Source organism: Biomphalaria glabrata, chromosome 3 (assembly GCF_947242115.1).
Source record: "Biomphalaria glabrata chromosome 3, xgBioGlab47.1, whole genome shotgun sequence".
NCBI lineage: Eukaryota > Metazoa > Mollusca > Gastropoda > Planorbidae > Biomphalaria > Biomphalaria glabrata.
Window position 1 is genome coordinate 50,904,238 of NC_074713.1, and position 17,445 is coordinate 50,921,682.

The following is a 17,445-nucleotide window of genomic DNA, read 5'->3' on the forward strand; positions in this document are numbered from 1 at the left end:
TCGATTTTTTTCAATGAAACATTCATTAGTTATTAAGAGCAAATAATACCTCTATAAGTTGTATAAAGGAAGGTATTGTCTTTGGTATCAATGTATTTTGTAAGTTGTTGTTTTTTAATATAAGGTTTATTAAATAAATCTAAATATTAAATAAGAACAACATTAAAAATACGTTTGTATTTGCTTGTGTTGTAGTACTGATGAAGTGGAAACAGAATTTCCACTGGTTTGGACTAATAAAATGATCTCTTACTTAAAAGGATTAACGGACACCTTAAAAATATATATTGAAACACTCGGGTTCTGAGAAAGGAATACCCTAACACTACATTGTATATTGAAGTTTCACATCATAAAATGCTTCACTTGGGTCTAAATCTCGGACGCTACCGGTGGGAATTACGTTAATTAAAATGATAAAAAAGATGACAACGTCAATAACTAAAATGTAACATTTGAAAACGACAACGGACAATGAAATATATTACTTTTATATTTTGTGACAAAGAAAAGGAACAAACTTCACTTTTCAGTGATGGCACTGTGGTGTTTAAGTGATGGCACTGTGGTGTTTAAGTGATGGCACTGTGGTGTTTGATGTGATGGCACTGTGGTGTTTGATGTGATGACACTGTGGTGTTTGATGTGATGGCTCTTTGGTGTTTGATGTGTCACTGATGTTTCAGTAAGAGGTGGCTTCAGGGGAGGCGAGTGAGCTCCCCATCCCAGACCCTGCGCCATTTGGGGGCTCAGCGATAAAAATAATCTTTTGTTTTTGTCAGCCCATTATGGCCCAAAATCACAATCACCCAAACAAAAACACTGAAACACATTTTTTGGTATAACCTCCTGTACTGTGTTTAGATTTATGCAACATAATACACATACATACAACAAATATATAAAATAAATACATAACACATGAACAACACACACGAACAAGACAAACACACAGAGAAAATGACAGGCAGACAAACAGGAAGATAAATAGAGACAAAAAGACAGAACAAAAATATTTCTAAAACAAATGAGTTGCTGAAAGTAGAGTCAAAACATTTGTCAGACCAAACACACATTTGTTCAAAGACTTACCCACAAATGAAGATCTTAAATCCAATCTTAAGAGAACATACACTTCATTTCTGTCTCACTGTAAACAACACAATAAAAACATGGCATTACGTAAACCTTGTTTTGGTTTCTTGGTTTTTTCTTTCCTTCCAACTTTTTAAACTAGAATAGAAGCATAAAAAATATACCCAGAAAAGACACAACGCGTTTGTCTTTTTTACAAAGACGTTGCGAGTGTCGAGTGTCTCTGACTTTTGTTTCAAACATTAACTCCTTGCAGCAGACGTGACATACGGCCATATGTAATGACAGACTAATCAAACATAGTTGGGTTTTTTAAAAACGTACTCTCTAAGCCAATCTGTTTGTAAACGTCATAAAACGAAATAAATTTAGCCTTTCCTTTGAGAGCGAGTGTGAGAGAGAGAGAGAGGTAGTGAGAAAGTGTGTGTGTATACACTTATTTTTTAATTGGACCGATTTTTTTATTTTACGTGAGACAGGCCTAAGGGGGATAATTTTTTTTTAAAAATGCTATTAGGCAGACGTTAAAAACTTGAAATCAATGGACTGAGACTAAGTTGAGATTATCGTCTGCTGATATGAACAGGTAAAACAATTTGCGTTCGCGAGTTACACATCTAATTTTAAGATGCTGTGATTGAATTCACTGATCCTTCTCCAGGAGTTTAAGCATTTCTAGCCAGTCTTAAAATTTAATACTGATCTGTTGAACTTCAGGATCACCCCCCCCCCCCTCTCTCCCCCCTCCCCTTTATTTTTTCACGTAAAAAAATAATTACATAAATTCATTTCCCAGCTCCTTTAAAAATGTAACTATTGTTAGCTTTTTTTTATCCCAAGAGATCTTTAAATTTTAAAAGAGGCTAAATCAAAGAAATCTCTCTCTCTCTCTCTCTCTCTCTCTCTCTCTCTCTCTCTCTCTCTCTGTGTGTGTGTGTGTGGTGCAACTTTCTTAAAATAACAGGATGCGGGAAGGGTTGGTGAAATTGTAAAATCTAAAATATGGAGCAATGTTGTTTGTGTTAAACCTCAGTGCTACCACACCACACCACACACCACATGCCACATCTTTTCCCTGTCCACTTTCTCTTGTTCTTCTCCCCCCGCCCCCCACTTGTTTTCAATATTTTTTTTTTTTTTGAAGATCAAAATTTGAGAGAACTGCGTGTGAAGCAGAAATGAAATATCAATTTAATCATCAGAATTCTTTTTTGTTCACGTCTAGCGTTTAGGTCAAAGTTCATAGTTCATATTGGCAGCGTGTGAATTGCTGCTCTGTTCAATGTACATGTGTCTTTCGATAATAGTGTCTTCCTAAACTCTGTAGAGGCCTACTGACTACAATATCCAAGATTTGAGAACTGTACTAGACCCACTAAAACAACATGAGCTTCAATAAACACAATGCTTATATTAGTCTCTATTTCTGTTCTTTATTCCAGCCGCTTGTTCTCTAAACTGACCTCCTTGTACACACAGTCCTGACACACTGCTGTTCACTCAACCATGTGCACTAAAGGTCCACTGGTCATTTCATACACAGGCACACACACTGCACTACCAACCACACAAAACACATACACTTACTATCACAAGATCTATCCTTCTTAAAAGAACAGTAGGCATGTTTCTCAGGAAGAAAATCACGGGAAGGAGCTCAGGCCAGGGAAGACATGTTTCAGAACAGGCACTTTCAAAGCACACAATAGGACAACTCTAAAAATATTTTTGAGCTAGGGTAATGGAGTCTATTAGTACGGATTTGTTGAGGCCCGTTCGTACGGTGTTGTAGAGTCCCGTTGGTAGGGATTTTGTTGAGTACCATGTTAAGGCGTTGTGGCGCCCCATTGGAAGGGAGTGGAAATATTCTACCAGAAAACTACTTCTTCTACACACACACATTTACAGATCCACATAAAAGAATGAGATCAGGGCGTGCTTAACATGTCATATTAGCCTGGACACCAGAGAATACTCAACATATTATTGGTGCCTGATATTTGAGCCTAGAGACATTCTATACAAAATGACAAATAATAATAATATAAAATAATTTTCTTACCTGACTTGTATTTTCTGATTGCTTGAGAATATTTTTTTTCTTTATTAAATTATATTTATATATAGTCCAGTGTAGAATTACTATTTCGATTTGAATTTCCCACCCCCTTTTTGTTTTTTAGTGTATACAAGTTATATGATTACCTTTTAATAGTCTCAGTTATAGCGAATAAAATAAAGATAATGCGTCTCGGGACTACAGATGTTAGATATGCCACGTCCTGTAACCCAGACAGAATTCAAGACATTGAATTGATAGACCTGCACTTAATTGGACACTAAAATTTGATCTGTGAAGATTTTAAAGATACAAAGAATAATGTCTCTAAGACTATAAACACTAAGAAAAATAAATCAATTGCTATCGATTTCAAACCCAAGAAAGGAGTCACGTATTTATAAGGGAAATAAGTAAACAGCTAACCACTGGTTAAGAATGCAAACTAAAAAAATCTATGGCCACATCTTAAGATCCGCAGTGCTCGTAAATGTGCTCCTGCAGGGAAATTGACCAGGAAAAAGAAGAAGAGGCAGACAGGGAAAGCGTTGGGAAGACAACACAAAAGAGTGGATAGGCCTGTTATTGAATGAAATTCTATCCTAGGCAAAAGGTAGAGGAATGGAGAAAGACGGCCAACAGATCTTGTGTGGTGCCCCTGCGGTTTAACAGACTAAAGGATAGGTGAAGGTGAAGAACTGAAAGAGCGTGACATTGAAAACTGTTCTTAAAAGAGATGGTCCCTTAGATACACCTACGCAGTTAGCTGGGTGAAGCTGAGAACTCTGGTTGCACAAGGAATCACATCAAAACTCCATAGAGAATGATAGGAGCCTAATGATGAAAAAGATAGTTTATAACAGACACATTTTTTGTCCTTTAAAAGACAGGTCTGAAGATATCTGTATTTTACTTAAAGAGTGTATTGATCAATTCGCATATCTAGAAAAGGTCAGGGGTGGGGTAAGGTCAGGGGTAAGGTCACTCTGTCTTGACTTTGTCATAAATCTTATATTGAAAGAACTACAATAAATCTATAAAGTCAAAATCAATAATCAATCTACGACTCTGTATCTCTATAAACACATACGAATGTCTGTTAAGTGCAGATAGTAGGGTGACGGTGCTGAACACACCAAGAGGAACTGAGTCTAAATGTCTTTTTGTTGGCTCGTGACCCAGGAACGAACTGCCTGTGTTAGTATAGACAATGCCTGTTACAATAGACCCAAGATCCTTGACCTGCTTCTGTAAACAAAGTCAGTGAATTGTGGCAATATAGTAATGAGATACTGACTCGAAGAGCGATTCAATTGATTGTAAAGTCAGAACTTACACAGAATCGTTTGTCTGTAGAGTCTAAAAGTATTTGAAGTACTTAGAAGTATTGGAAGTACATAGAAGCAATGGAAGTACTTAGAAATCAAATTTTAAATTAACTAGATCTTCAATGTGTAAGAACCAGTGGCGTAGCTAGAGTATATGATGCCTGGTGCGGTACCTCATCTTGATGCCCCCCCCCCCAAAAAAAAAAAAAACACAAAACAACTAACTAATTAATAACATTGCAAAACCTTACTTTTTTTTCAAAACTAGCCTGGCATTACCCGCGGCCTGCGGGTCTAAGTTTGTGTTTACTAATGTAGTGGATTGGATTTAGATGTATGTTAAACTTAACTAATGATCCTTTCACGTTATTTCTCTTTCGCTACGAAAATAAAATTAGTTTTGCGAAAATGGGTTTACCCGAAAAGAGCGATAGCTTTGTTAAATGAATGGAATTATAAAGTGAACAATTAAACGAAATAATTTTTAGTACACGATTCATGAATGAATATAGATCTAGGCCTATCTCAACTCGGCTTCGCAGCTTTTGTAAACGAATGTAGTCTCTTAAAAATAATACTTTAGAAAACCAAATTTGAATGTTTATTTGATCAATATATGAAGTTAATGGACTATAATTAGTATGTTCATGTGTTAAAGTATAAAACTATCTGTGCGAACAGAAGTTTTATCCTCTTAGAGTTGAATTAGTGTTTTAGATCTAGGGATGGGATTATAAAGTAAACAATTAAACGAATTAGTTTTTAGTACGCGATTCATTACGGTATTGTCTAATGAAAGAATGTTCGTCAGGAAATCTGTAGTTACATATATAAGGAACTAATTAATGTAAAAATGCTTTTGAAACACAAAATTGAAGGTTAATTTTATTATATAATGAAATCAAAGGATCTTCTTTTGTATTTTCATGTGTCAAAGTAAAAAACTATATGCACAAAGTGTATTTCTTAAAATTAGATCTAGGTCTAAATCCTTTCGATCTTTTCTATGTCAACATTGTAGACATGGCCTAGATCCATAAAATACTACAGCTTTGATAGAGTCGGACAACTTTATTTTTTTTTAGGTTCTTAAGTTTGTTTTAGGGCTACAATACATACACTACGGTCTAAGGTGGTACCCAAGAAACATTCCTGCCAAGTTTTATCAAGATTGGTGTAGCGGTTTTGATGTCTATAAGTAACATACATACACCTCACATTCTACTTTATAGTATAGATAATATGTAGGCCTATTCATTAATCAAATATTGTTAATTCTTTCATGACCTTAATGACCTTTCATGACCGCAGCATTATCATAGCCTTTGTGTCGATGAAGTCAACAAAAGACTCACGAACCTGCACCCTGTCATTCTCCATGACAACATACCGTAAAATTTGGGAAATTTGATCCAGCTTTGAGATGTCAGGTGTACTGTCAAAAATAATAGAGAAATATTTGGCTTGTTTTACTTGCAGTATGATTTGTTTTTTTTAGCGTGATCCCCCAATATTGTAATAAATTCATTTTGTATTTGTGGAGACATGTATATATTCGATATGGAACAAAGCTCAGTTCGAAGCACATGCTCCCTCAAGAGTGGATCGTACTTTGATAGTAATTTTACTAACTCTCCAGGTATTCGTCTCTTGTATAATCAAATCTCGGGCCTTGTTGTCAATATTGTTCCCTACTCTCAGACAAACTTCAAGTTCCCTCCAAGCAAGCGATGACTGAATGTGAGCTCTGCTGGTCTCAAGTTTTTCTATTTTCGGGGATAACCTCCACCACTCATTGAATCCATCTTTGGATTTAAATGAAGATTTGGTACTTGATCTTGTTGAGAAGAGCATGCAGGGGAAGCAAAATAATAATTATTTTTTTTTTGGCGAATAACACATCCACTTTCTAAGAACTTTCTCGCCGTTTGACATTTGCCGGAAAAACCAAGCCTTAGAAAGCTGTCTAGCCTTTCCTTTTGCTGATTCTTGATGTCTATACGCCTCTCTGAATTGACTGTCCATACGCTGAACTGTTTCAGATCCTTGAGTGAAAAGGTGTATGCGAATATTATCTGTGATGACATCAGGCCAATCTCCAATGTCGTTCAGTCTAGAGTTTATTATCCTGCTTTCTGTATTGTTTACACTGTCTGATGGTTCAGCTTCTTCAGTATGAATTTTTGAGGACATGCTTGTGTGCTGTCCTTTAGTCTCTAGAACCTGCGGTATTGAAGTATTTTCTTCTTTTCACGATGTCGGCCTCATCCTTTTTTTCTGAATTCAATGATAACCGTCTCATCTTGCTTTGTTGCTTTTAATTGTTCAGTTAATTCATACCCATTAACAGCTCGCCTATAGTCGGTGGACTCTGGCAATGATGTGACTTGAAATTGTCTCGATGCTTCTTTAGACTTAAGAAATTTAAGAAACGCACCTCACTGCGGTCAAAGAAACTGCTTTATGCGGATGACATTGTCCTCTGGTCAACCGGCAAGAAAGCCGACCAAATACAGGCGGCATTACAAGCAGACCTCCAAACCATCTCCTCGTATTGCGACAAATGACAGATTCAGATAAACATTGCCAAAACGACCTGGTCCCTGTTCAGCCTATGGATCGACATTCTTAAGGCTCCATTCGAGCTTCAACTTAGTGGGCTGCGACTCCAACGTGAAAACACGCCAAAATATCTAGGGGTGACCCTGGATAGAAAGTTGTCAATGCTCCAGCACGTCCAGGAAGTTGAAAGAAAAGCCTCGGAGAAGTTAGTGTTACTAAGAAAGCTGGCCAGCACAAAGTGGGGTGCCAGAGCTTACATGCTACGCACATTGTACTTAGGGGCAGTCAGATCACAAATTGAGTACAGCTCAAGTATATGCTAGTAAAACTGCCCTCGAATCACTCGACCGAGTACAATCACAGGCACTAAGGTTCATTTGTGGCACTTTTCGGACAAGCCCAACAAACGCTGCTGAAATCTTAACAAACGAGGCCCCTTTACATTTAAAGAGGGAGAGGGCGGTACTTACAGCCTATGAGCGCTATAAAAGGGGCGACAACATGTACCGTGTGTCCGAAATAAATCTAGTAAATTAGAGTCAAACTGTTCTATAGCTTACATTGTATGGAAGAAATAGTCAGGGAGATGAAACAAAATAGCGACATGACTAGTTTATAAATCGTTAGTTCATGTTTAAAATACAGTAGTTTAAGTTTGTTCGTGTCCATACAATTAGTCGTTTTTACTGAAAAGCTCACGGAAATAGGAAATTAATACACACTGGGGGAATCTTGGTGCCCCTCTCCACTTGGTGCCCTGTGCGGCCCGCACCACCCGCACATTGGTAGCTACGCCACTGGTAAGAACTAACTTTAATGTCGTAAACCAACCAAGATTATTTATTTATTTATTATTGTCACAGTTTTTACAGTGAAGACTTTAGATTTTAACTTAAGACTCCTTGACAAACAATAGAAGTTATCTAGTTATTCTTAATGTTTTCAATTTGAATGTCTTGTTACTTGTTCAGTCTTATTGTTCATTTGTTCAATCAAATTGTTCATTATTAAATAATTAACTTGTTCAATCAAATTGATTATTGATAAATAATTAACTTGTTCAATCAAATTGATTATTGATAAATAATTAACTTGTTCAATCAAATTGATTATTGATAAATAATTAACTTGTTCAATCAAATTGTTCATTTGTTAAATAATGAACTTGTTCAATCAAGGTGTTCATTTGTTACATAATTAGCTTGTTCCATCAAATTGTTCATTTGTTACATAATTAGCTTGTTCCATCAAATTGTTCATTTGTTACATAATTAGCTTGTTCCATCAAATTGTTCATTTGTTACATAATTAGCTTGTTCCATCAAATTGTTCATTTGTTACATAATTAGCTTGTTCCATCAAATTGTTCATTTGTTACATAATTAGCTTGTTCCATCAAATTGTTCATTTGTTACATAATTAGCTTGTTCCATCAAATTGTTCATTTCTTCATTCTTATTACACCAGAACCAGAACCAGGTATCAAGATTTGATCACGTGACACAACTCAGACGAGACACCAGGGACAAGCAGAGACAGTAAGAGGTCAAGGAAAACAACGCCCTCATGGGATTAGTTTAGGGCACCTGGACATTGTACAACAACCTTTTCTTTTTATAAGGGAGAAGGCGAAGTGACCTTAATGCTAGCCTCCCTTGTTTCAAATGTCTAGAACACATTTACTGCCCACATGCCAACACCAGAAAAGTGTAAAGTTAAGATGACGTAAGACCCCGCACTCAAGACACCCGCACAAGACCAGACGCATCAGAATATACGCACTTTAAAAATAATTCTAATAATGCAACAACTGATTAACCGTTCCCAAACCATTCGCCCACACTAGAAGTGCTGTCTTAGTAAAAATTATCACCCCTACCTCACAGATTACATCACAACAAAACACAAAATTACCAAAGTGAAATAAAAATTAGTACAGGCTATAGATCGGAATGTAAAAGATAATGTTAAAAGTAAGTCTTCTTAAACAACGAAACAAAAATACAGTGTTCTGTAAAAATTGTTGAATAATGTTACAACCTATGAATGTGGTCATTTTTTTAGTATCCATTCTGTGGGTCATAAATGATCTATACATATAATTATCTTCATGGCTCAAGAGTTTGGACATCAAGTAATGGAAAGATCACTCTTTTATTTCTGCAAATTGGACGGAATAGAGTTACCCCACGTAATTTTAGAAGCGAAAAAAAAAAAAGTAGTATTCAACCTTCACTAAATAGCAGGGCCGGACTTAACCATTGTGACCCAAAAGTCATGGAAAGAGAACAAGTAATCTACTCTGTATTCAACTGTCACTAAATAGCAGGGCCGGACTTAACCATTTTGTGGCCCTATGCGAAACGTATTTCGCGGGGCCACATTTGGGTAGGGATACGGATAATAAGTGAAAATTAAGAGTTTGTATTAGAAAATAAATTCGTCTTTGCATTTTATTCATTTTTACTCCTGGTAAATCAAGAAGCCGCGGGAAATCTGTTATAAGTTATAAAATGGTTTAATTTAATAATTTATACACCTAGAATAACGCGGGTCTTATGAAAGTGCGGAGTCCACTGCAGTTGCATAGGTTGCAGTGGCCTAAGCCGTCCCTGCAAAATAGCGTCGTATGCTACGCCGCCGGTCGACTGGTTACTTATAATCTGTAATAAAAAAAAGGGGGGGGCTATTACTTAACGTAGAACTAGAATGCACAAGAAAAGAAAAAAAAATTATGAGGGCTTCTTTTTCTTTGACGTCTATGGTCTTGGTAACAGAGTGGCAGAGGATCATCGAAGTTCTTCCTACAACGAACATGACCAGGACAAAGAGATACCAACAATAGAAATGATGGGAAGACAAAGGTAAAAAATTGATGGGTCCTACATTAGATAAAACAGGAAACTGTCCGCATTTTATGTTTGGTAACTAAAACAGTCCACCAGACGCTATTATTGGGGGAAAAAATCACAGTACAGGAGTACTTAAAACAACTCCCGCCTAATTAGCTTCAAGCGTGCCACGTTCAAACAATGCAGGCTGCGATATTTTGTTTAAAATTGATGCCAGAAAGTCTTCTCTAAGATTGAACCTAGCTAGGGTGGGGGGGGGGGGAGGAGGAGGGGAGGAGAGTTTGAAGATCTCCCGGGCTCACACTTGAGGGGGGGCCCCCAAAAGAGTGTGCGAAATTTGTTTTCAAATAAATTTTAAAATACGCCACTACCATGTAATCCTGCTTTTCACGTTGTTATATAAGTTAGTGACCCTGTTGTATGTCTTCCAAACAGATTATTAACACTTATCTGGAATTCTGGTCAAATCTACTGTGCCAAATCAACTTAGTTCAGAAGAAACTACAAAAAGTCTGGACTGCACATACGGGAAGCTGCTGAAGAAATAAAAACTCTTTCATGCTTTCTGCAAAATGATGAGAAACTGAGAAAATTGATCACCCAATCCATTGAAAGAACAATAGAAGGTAGTGAATGCTATGGATTTCTTGTATTAAAAAAAAAAGAAGAAAGAAAAGACTTGATGGGGAGTTGAGCTCTGATCTAGTACTGTCAATAGAACTGCAATTCAAACGTGTTGCGACAGAAGTGCTGGACAGACTTCATATAAAGATGAAGGCAGATTCCAAAGGCTGGAAAACCATGTGGACACCTTTGGGTTTCTTCTTGAACCAAGACAACTCTTGAAGTCTATGGATGATGACACGCTGATGAAAAACTGTAACTTTTTCCTGTTTGATGAAACACAGGCTAATCGCTTGTTCAATGATGTCATTGATGCACGAGCACTTTTCTTCAACAAACCTGTGCCACAATCACCAATTGACATATTGAGGCTTCATATGGTAATGATGTGTGCTCAAACTTTGCAACATTCATTCGAATACTTCAAACTCAGGCCACTTCCATTACGTCATGTGAGAGACCATTCCCAAAGCTCAAGTTCATCAAAAAGTATCTCAGGAACACAAAGACGCAAGAAAGGCTTATCATAGTTTTAATGTCAATGGAATCACAAATACTAGACAGTATCGATGTAGATGTCTTTGCTTCACAGAAAGCACGACTTGAAGCGATATGAACTAAGCTTTGCCTCTTGTGCATTATTTCGCCAATAAACAACGGTATTATTCATTAAAAGAGTCTTAATGATTATTTCTTGTTAATTTACTGAAATAATGTACCAATTTCAATGAAGGGTTATATATTTAGTAAGTACATTATCTCAAGTCATGATGTCTAATGTCGAAATGCAAGGGGCCCCCAAAGAGGTCAATCTCCCTGGGCCCACAAGCCCCCTGGTTGCACAGACCTAAATAAGACAACCAACAAAAACATCACCAACTTTACGTTGAGCGCTGCGACTAATCCTGCAATTCTATTGGCCGGCCTGACGTGATTTGAGTGGGATTATGGGATATATCCGGGTATAAATTGTCCGCCACGCCGTCTGATCCGTCGCAGACGTCTAGTGAATGCGGGAAGGACTAATTACAATTAGCAAGTGGGTCGAGTTCAAGTCTGCTAGGATGCTGGGTCTAGTTTCCTTGAAAGTCTGAGTAAATGAGTTGCTTTTAACTTGATTAGACATAGTGTCCGTCGTTTTATCTGTAGGAATGTCTTGTATTTGAATTACGTCTTTCCATGGAGATGTCGCGGCAAGATGCAGACGGTGAACTGTTACAAGGTGTGAGTCTTGAAATAACTTTTAAAGAAAATTCTTGTATCTTGATTTCATTTCAAAATTCTTTGGGTCTGCTTTTAGCACTAAAGTTTGCATGCTTCCCAGCTTATGCTCTAAGAGTGTCTGTTTAACTTAATTAAACTATTTAACTTAATTTAACTGTTTAACTTCCCAGCTTACGCTCTGAGATTGTCTGTTTAACCTAATTTAGCTGTTTAACTTAACTGTTTAACTTAATTTAACTGTTTAACTTAATTTAGCTGTTTAACTTAATTTAACTGTTTAACCTAATTTAACTGTTTAACTTAACTGTTTAACTTAATTTAACTGTTTAACTTAATTTAGCTGTTTAACTTAATTTAACTGTTTAACCTAATTTAACTGTTTAACTTTCCTTCTTACTGAAAAGCAAAGACGAGTCTATTTAAAGCTCTCTTGTGTTAACACTAGTCAATGCTATCAGAAGCCCTCATCACGTCATTACTGCTCACATGTATACTTGCGTGTATAATTTGTCCACTATAGTGTAGCGATGCTAGACGTGGGAATAGTTGTCTCAGTTAACTTTGGGTTTTAATTGAGTAATGTATCGCGCAGGTTCTTAGAGATGTATAATTCAATTACAATCAGACGGGACACTACATTATTTAGTTGAACAAGACTGGACTTGTTGATAATCGTTCTAAGATAACACATTTAACAAAGTTGTCTTCAAGTTATCGACATTACAAATACTCTTTCTTACTGAGTCTCTCAGAGTCCATGTATGTATCTCTCTATCTGTATCTTTCTCTCTCTGTCTCTCTGTCTCTCTCATTCTCTCTTTCCTTTTACCCTACATCTCTCTCTCTCTCTCTCTATCACTTTCTGTCTTTCTCCAGTTCTCTTTTTTCACTTTTTGACAGTCTCATTTTCTGTTTTTTTTTTAAGGCTATACTACTCTGCCTCTTTCTCTCCCTCTCTAATTTCTCTCTCTGTGTCATCCTCAGTCTATCACTCTCTCGATCATCTTAGCATGTTTCTCATAAATATTTGATTCTCCAGACGATTTATAGCCACAATAACACAAAACTTAATTTAAAATCGGCGCCTAAAAAACAACAGCAGCAGAACGTCAAGAATCACACACATGCACATATATTCACACACATACATACTCGAATCATTCCACTGAACCAGATCATCTTCTCACCTCCAGGCCAAATTATCGTTCGCCATGCAGCTAGAGCTTCGTGACCAATTTTTTTTAAAAGAACCGTCATTAAGAAGATTGTTTTGATCGACCCGAGACTTATTGACAGGTGATAATGATCTTAAGTTCGGTGAGTAGGCACCCAAGTGACGCACGCGGTAATTAATCAGGATGTAATTAATTAAGTCCACGAGTCACCTCGCGGGATGGAAGCTATCCGAGGCTCTAAATAAACAAGCATTTAGCTAAATGGGTAGTGCTTACTGGAATCTTGCAGAGTATCATTATCGAAATATTATCTAGCCAGAATTATTTATTTATTTATTTATTCATTTCATAAATATTAATGCCTCTAGAAATTTGCAGAAGAACCCCCTAAGGGAAGTTGTTTATTGTCAGTCTGTTACGTATATATTTTTAAAAAATAATAATTATTAGACGTATATATTTTAAAAAATAATTATTATTAGATATCCGATTTCGCTATACTGCTAATCGTGATTGCTTTAGGTACAATTGTCGTTATAAATCTTATGAAGATGTAAGTTTTTTTTAAAATTAATTATGAATATTTATGCAAATAAGCATGAACCAATTGTAAAACAAGAAGATAGGAGTTGCTATCAACTGTCAAAATGTAATATTACCCAACAAATACCCACTACCACTACAAAGACAGTGCACAAACTGCGCCTGAACGTCAATTTGTTTATTCAACGCCTTACTGAATACAAAGAAACATTAGAGTCGAGTTCGGGAATTCCCGTTGAAAGCGTGTTCAAAATAGAAAGACGTTTACGAGCCAAATTTACTTTTAAGATAATTATATTTTGAAAAATTAGAACGGTCAATCCTTAGTTATAGCTGTGTTGTCATTTCCTAAAGATATTACTTAACGGTCATATTTCTTGGAAAATCGTTTGAGCTTTCTCGACATCCGTGTCCACCCAGCGTCCGTCAACCCAGCGTCCGTCAACCCAGCATCCGTCAACCCAGCGTCCGTCAACCCAGCGTCCGTCAACCCAGCATCCGTCAACCCAGCATCCGTCAACCCAGCATCCGTCAACCCAGCGTCCGTCAACCCAGCATCCGTCAACCCAGCGTCCGTCAACCCAGCATCCGTCAACCCAGCGTCCGTCAACCCAGCGTCCGTCAACCCAGCATCCGTCAACCCAGCGTCCGTCAACCCAGCGTCCGTCAACCCAGCGTCCGTCAACCCAGCATCCGTCAACCCAGCATCCGTCAACCCAGCGTCCGTCAACCCAGCATCCGTCAACCCAGCATCCGTCAACCCAGCGTCCGTCAACCCAGCATCCGTCAACCCAGCATCCGTCAACCCAGCGTCCGTCAACCCAGCGTCCGTCAACCCAGCATCCGTCAACCCAGCATCCGTCAACCCAGCATCCGTCAACCCAGCATCCGTCAACCCAGCGTCTGTCCACACAGCGTCTTCACTGAACCAATGAGGAGTTTGCAAGCTAATAATGGGAATTGTAAAAGAAAAAAAACAAACAAACAACATTTCACTGTAAAACATAAGTTTAAAGATTACACAACAAAAGGAAAGGGAAACTCTCCTTTCAGATCTGCGGTCTAAGGGGGAGTATTCTGTAAAGCTCATCTGTTTCCATGTTCGATGGTGTCACGTGGCCAGAACAACGACCAACCGCCTTCATTTTCCCAGAGCTAGATACCTATTATTGTTAGTTGGACTCTGAGACGTCCAGAAAATCTCACTTTTCAATCGGATTCGAACCCCTCAGTTAAAGCCAAGCGCTCTACCATTAGGCCACCAGAAAGAAAACAATCCATAATCTGTATCTTTAATTTGGTGTGTGTGTTGTACTGGCCACGTATTTTCAGGTGCATTAATGTGTTAGATTTGCTAAAACTACACCAGAATCGTACGCCCACCCACTCTTGATACGCCTCTGCGCCATGCTCCTGATGAATAAAACATTGCGCTAGTGAATACCTCCTCCGGGCAGCTCTAAATCAACCCAATTCTATGTCCGTCTCAGGACGACTGTATTGTTTATTCAATAGCCTGACATCTATCTCTGGGAATCTTATGCACTCCGGTCTGGTCAATGTTGCCAGACATGGACACGGTGCCATTTCGAGATGCTAGATCGGTCCAGGTCTAAGTGGGTTACAAGACTTTGTTACCAAGACACGTGAAACGCGTAGGACGTAATTATTTTCTCCTTTGAAGTAACGTCTGTAAGTTATAAGAAGAAGACGCTACTCAAGACTACAGTTCTTATTCAATTTGCATTGCTCCATATAGACAACTTGTCACATTGAAACAGGACACTAGCCATCTGGTTTATAGATTATGGCTAGTAGATCTGAGACATTTTTGTTCAGAGAGTACAACTAAAAGACTGACTTTTAATTGAAATCTCCTGACGGAAAGAGGAAATCGGAAGGAAAAAAATTGGGAAAGCAAAGAAGGGGGAAAGGGGACATAACTTTCTTCTTACTAAAGAAAGGGAAGTAAGCTTGACCGAATCTGGAACGCAGATCACATTAAAGCTGGCCTCTAAAAGTGATGGTTGGTCCGATCTTCAATTCTGTATAGTCTGCTATTTTTCAACTACCAAGAGGTCCTATCAGTGATATGTTAACCGATATTTGGGGATTTTCACGATCAATATTTTCTAAAAAAGACTCTAAACAATGTCAAGGGCTAAGATTATTGTTGCCAACTTTTAGATAATAAAAATTACTTCGTTCTACCAGACTGAGTAACTTAATTTTCCAGTGATTAATTAATGCACAAGATTTATAGTACACTTTCTAAATTTCATATGTAATCAACTGTTACTATTTTCTGTACACCGGATATATCGGATTATTTTTACCCTGCTAATTTACCATGTATGAATGAAAAACTTTAATAGACTTATTGTTATGATGTAAAACAGGTTTAAGACTCTTGACATAATATAGATTTTATAATACATAGATGATAGACAACTGTAGTTCTTCTTGGTCAAATAGCTTGTAAGGGAGTTAATAAACAAAAAATATTTTAAAACATTTTCCGTTCTTATATCTTGTAACTAACGCAACCATAAAGTATTGTTGAGAACAAGGTGCCCCTTTAGGACCTTGCGATCTTTAGGGCAGATGACGTAAAGATTTCTTTGTCCATGGCTGGCGGGAAACAAGGAGTGTCATATAGCAAGCACACAACAACATTTACTCAACAAATCCAGGTTGGGTGGACTTAGAGGCGTCATAAAAATTCCGAAATTCAAAATCCCAGTCTTCACCGTAATACGAACCCGGGACCCTTCAGTTCGGAAGGCAAGCGCTCTATCGCTCACCACCACGCCCCCAACGTCACCTCGCGGGATGGCAGCTATCCGAGGCTCTAAATTGAGAACTAATTAAAAATAAATCTACTCTTTTGATATTTGTGCACTAATTATTGTACACAAACATGAGGGTACACTGCGTTCAGTGTTTGCTTTTATGAGATGAATAGGAAGAGATTAAGAGTTGAACTGATTATCAACCACAATAAAATAGTTTAAGCAGCAAACGTCGAGTGAGATAGATCGTACTAGCTTTATGCAATACAACATTATATCATTATGGAACTAGCCTTTGCTGAGTGGTAGATAACACACTTCTTTTAAATAACTAACTGTATGTAAAATTGATTCAACTCAAAACCGCTGCGCAAATCTGACTCTCTAACCCCTCCCCCCCCCCCAATGTCGTAATGAGAAGAAAGACGAAGAAGATTCAAACTGAATGAGTTATATTATTCTACAAACTTGACATAGGGAGAAATACGTTTAACTATATCTAGATATAACTAGTTTACATTCTAACATTTGACACGAAGTAGATAAGCAACAGGACTGACTGACTGACTGACTCAAAGCATGATTTAGAATTTTGGACAACTAGAAATAATTATCAAAGACTAACTACATATTTAACTACATACATGTTAAAACATCATTCAGATCTAATGATAATATATATATATATATATCTATCTATATCTATAACTATAACTATATATATATATATATATATATATATATATATATATATATATATATATATATATTATTCTAGCTCTTCTATATCAGAAGATTACAAATCTATGTGTCCTACAAAAATATAAACCAAACAGATTCTTACGTTCTAAGACTCCAGTGGTTTCAGTCTACTAATTTCACACGGGCAGATAATCCCTGCAGTGAAAGACAAAAAGAGTTACCTATTTAAAAAAAAAAAAATCCCACTATACGTTTGAACTCGACGGGCACCGGGCTATTACAATACCGCCTGGCGGATCGAATACCACATTTTATAAGGTTCAAGTACTCGCTCAAAGCGTGGTGCGCGGTGATCGTCAGTTTATCTTCATTGGGGGGGGGGGGGGCCGTTTTCGATTGGGGGGTAGCGCGGCGATTGGTGGGAGCCAGAGGCAAAAGTGCTAGAAGGTGGGCGAGGGGAGGTGGGGGGGGGGGGGAGTCAGCTCGCGC

General features: G+C 37.6%; 1 protein-coding gene across 3 annotated transcripts in view; it reads right to left on the reverse strand.

Moving 5' to 3' along the window:
• The window catches only part of LOC106060200 (leukocyte tyrosine kinase receptor-like), a 190,196-nt gene extending 172,955 nt beyond the window's left edge, over positions 1 to 17,241 (reverse strand). For 2 of the 3 annotated variants that reach the window (XM_056022528.1, XM_056022527.1), the window contains exons 1-2: positions 17,099 to 17,234; positions 1,093 to 1,150 (exon numbers count right to left, since the gene is read on the reverse strand). The gene's annotated coding sequence lies outside the window, so the exon portion shown is untranslated. Of the gene's footprint in view, positions 1 to 1,092; positions 1,151 to 17,098 lie in introns of all 3 variants that reach the window. The other variant, XM_056022529.1, reaches the window with a different exon arrangement.
• Between the last annotated feature and the right edge of the window lie 204 nt (positions 17,242 to 17,445).